Here is a 3,798-nt window from a genome sequence, read left to right as displayed (position 1 = left end):
AAGTGGTTGCCAGCGGGAAGGACTTGTGGAGAGGGGAAGAGAGAAATCGGTGAGGGAGGTTAAGAGGTGCAAGTTTCTAGTTACAAAAGAATTGAGTCATGGGTATGAAGTGTACACTGCAGAGAATATAGTCAATAACTGTGTAATATCTTTGTATGGTGACAGATGGTAACTATATCATGGTGATAATTTTGAAATGTATAGAAATATCGAATCACTTATGTTGTGTAAATAGGAACTAACATAGTGTTGTAGGTCAATTATACTTCAAAAACAAACAAAAACTCATAGAAAAAGAGATCAGATTTGTGGTAACCAGAGGCAAATGAGTGTGGAGGGGGAATTGGATGAAGGCAGTCTTCCAGTTATGAGATAAATAAGCACTAGGGGTGTAATGTACAAGGTGATAAATATAATTATCACTGCTGAATGTTATATATGAAAGTTAAGTCACAGTGTACTCGGGGTCCCACGGGTCTGTCTCTTCCTTCAACAGTGTTTGGACTGAACAGACCCTGGGGAGGCTAGTTACTCCAGCCTCCACCGTCTTTTTTCCAGTCCAACCTTCTTCCCAGTCGCAACCTTCAGAATCAGCCACTCAGCTAACCTCAGCCACCAGGACGAGCCAACACCATTTTTTGAGCTTCACTCCTTATTACGGATCCACCATGAACTCCTAGAGTCATTAGAATTATCCCACCGAGGTGGAGGTCCTCAACCGCCTGGTCAGCATGCATCTGTGGGTCTCCTACACCTACCTCTCTCTGGGCTTCTATGTGGCCCTGGAGTGGGCCACTTTTTCGAGGAACTGACCAAGGAGAAATGCAAGAGCGCCAAGCAAGAGTCTCTTGAAAATGTAAAACCAGCCCGGCAGCCGCGCCCTCTTCCAGAACGTGCAGAAGTCACCTCAAGATGTGTGGGGGTAAAACCCAGGTTGCTATGGAAGCTGCCATACTTGTGGAGAAACACCTGAACCAGGCCCTCTTGGATCTGCATGCCCTGGGTTCCGCCTTTGCAGACCCGCCACCTCTGTGACTTCCTGAAGAGCCATTTCCTAGATGAAGAGGAAAAACTCATCAAGAAATTGGGCAACCACCTGACCAACATCTGTAGGCTGGCTGATCCCTGGGCTGGGTTGGGTTATCTCTTTGAAAGCCTCACCCTCAAGCATGACTAGGAGCCTCCGAAGCCCAGAAGGCTCTGAGGAGCTGCTCTGGTGTTAGGGCTTCTGCCTGAAGCCCTCTCTGCAGCCTCTACGCAGCTTTTTAACCCCACCCCTGAGCCCTCTCCCAAGCCTTGAACCAAATGAAAACAATAAAGCTTAAAAATAAATAGATAGTGAGAGAGAGATAAAGTGAGTTAATTCTAAGATTCTTTTTTTAATCACAAGGTAAAAATTGTTTTCTATTTAATTTCATATCTCATGAGATGACATATTCACTAAACTTTTTGTGGTAATCATTTCATGATGTAAATCAAATCATTATGCTGTATACCTTAAACTTATACAGTGCTGTATGTCAATTATATCCCAATAAAATTGGAAGCAAAAATAATAAAGTCCTTTACTCTTGTGTTATTGTCAAGTTCTCCCTTTATGTTTGTTAATATTTGCTTTATGTATTTAGGTGCTCCTATGTTGGGTGCATATATATTTACATTTATTATAAATATAATAATTTACATTTATTGTTGGATTGATTCCTTTATCATTATGTAATATCCTTCTTTGTCTCTTGTTACAGTCTTTTTTTAAAAGTCTATTTTGTCTGATTTCGTTTCCATTTGCATGGAATATCTTTTCCATCCCCTCGCTTTCAGTTTGTGTGCATATTTAGATCTGAAATGAGTCTCTTGAAGGCAGCATACATATAGGTCTTGGTTTTGTATCCATTCAGGCATTCTTTGTCTTTTGATCGGAGCATTTAGTCCATTTACATTTATAGTAATTATTGATATGTATGTACTCACTGCCATCTTGTTTCTTGTTTTCTGGTTGTTTTTATAGTTTTTTTTTTCTTTCCCCATTCTTCTTTTGCTCTCTTCCCTTGCGATTTTATGACTATCCTTAGTGCTATGTTTGGATTCCTTTCTCCTTTTTTGATTGTGTATCTATTGTAGATTTTTGGTTTGTGGTTACCACAAGGTTTATATATATAATTACCTTTATATTATATATACTTGATTATTTTAAGTTGATGATCTCAAGTTTGAATGCATTCTAACAATCTTGCATTTTTACTCCGCCCCAATGTTTAATTTTTTCTTCTTTTTTCTTTTTCTTTTTTAACCAACATTTAATATTTCTGACATCATATTTTACATTTTTGTTTTGTATATCCCTTACATACTTCTTGTGAGTATAGATGCTTTCACTACTTCTGTCTTTTAACCTTCCTACTAACTTTACTATTAACTTTCCTGTATGTTTGCCTTTACTAATGAGATTTTTCCTTTTTGTAATTTTCACATTTCCAGCTGTGGTCTTTCATTTTCTGCTTAGAGAAGTCCCTTTAACATTTCTTATAAAGCCAATTTAGTGGTGCTGAATTCTTTAGGCTTTTGTTTGTCTGTAAACTTTTTACCTCTCCTTCAAATCTGAATGATAGCCTTGCCAGGTAGAGTATTCTTGGTTGTAGGTTTTTTCTTTTCATCACATTAAGTATCATGCCACTCCCTCTGGCCTACAAAGTTTCTGCTTGAAAGATCAGCTGAGTGCCCTTGGCCCAATGATGAGAGGGGCTAGGTCCTGGAGGTGAGGGTCCAAGACTGGTGCCTTCCACTGGTGGGCAGGTAAGCTGCTGGTGCTGTAGGCTAGAGGAATGATTCTAAATTGGTGCACATCAGCACCGTTGTCCTCCTGGCGGAATGAACTTACAGAAAGGGCACCACCAGTGTCTGTCTCCAGTGGGAATCACAGTGGCCTCCTGCCTCTCCAGGAGGCTCTCCAAGATCAGCAAGTGGGTCTGACCCAGGCTCCTTTCAAATTACTGCTTCTGTGCTGGGTCTTAGAGCATGTGATCTTTTGCATGCTCCCTCAAAGAGTGCAGTCTCTGTTGCCTACAGCCCTCTGGCTCTTCCATAAGCAAGCCCCAGTAGCCTTCAAAGCCAGATTTTCTGGGGGCTCGTTTTCCTAGTGTAAGACTCTGGACTGGGAAGCCTAATATGGGACTCAGACCCCTCACTCCTTGAGGAGAATCTGTGAAATTGTGATTCTCCTCCTGTTTGTGAGTTGCCTACCCAGGGGTATGAGTCTTGACTATACTGTGTCTCCACTCCTCCTACCTATCTCACTGTGGTTGCTTCTTTATATTTTAGTTGTGGAAAATCTTTTCTGCTAGTCTTCAGGCTGTTCTCATATATACTTGCTCTATGAATAGTTTTTTTTTTTTAATCAATCAATCAATTAATTAATTTTGGCTGCTCTGGGTCTTAGTTGTGGCACATGGTATCTTCGCTGCGGCATGCAGGTCCTTAGTTGTGGCATGCAGACTTCTTAGTTGCAGCATGCGGACTCCTAGTTGTGGCATGCATGAAGGAATTTAGTTCCCAGACCAGGGATCAAACCTGGGCCCCCTGCATTGGGAGCATGGAGTCTTCCCCACTGGACCACCAGGAGAGTCCCTCTATAAATAGTTTTAATTTTGGTATGCCCATGGGAGGAGGTGAGCTCAGGGTCTTCCTACTCTGCCATCTTGACCACATCTATGATTTCTCAAGATTTCTGAGCAGAAAAATGGCAAAGATGGGAATAGAACATAGCCAATCCCTTGTCTGGTACCATTTTAAAACCTGATC

At 41.3% G+C, this 3,798-nt stretch overlaps 1 pseudogene; it reads left to right on the top strand.

Moving 5' to 3' along the window:
• The first annotated feature begins 449 nt into the window (after positions 1-449).
• On the top strand, positions 450-1,296 carry LOC130833839 (ferritin light chain-like; annotated as a pseudogene).
• The last annotated feature ends 2,502 nt before the right edge of the window (positions 1,297-3,798 follow it).

The sequence above is a fragment of the Hippopotamus amphibius genome, chromosome 12 (assembly GCF_030028045.1).
Source record: "Hippopotamus amphibius kiboko isolate mHipAmp2 chromosome 12, mHipAmp2.hap2, whole genome shotgun sequence".
Taxonomy (NCBI): domain Eukaryota; kingdom Metazoa; phylum Chordata; class Mammalia; order Artiodactyla; family Hippopotamidae; genus Hippopotamus; species Hippopotamus amphibius.
The sequence above is the reverse complement of the archived record's forward strand: the minus strand, read 5'-3'. Positions and strand labels throughout refer to the sequence as shown.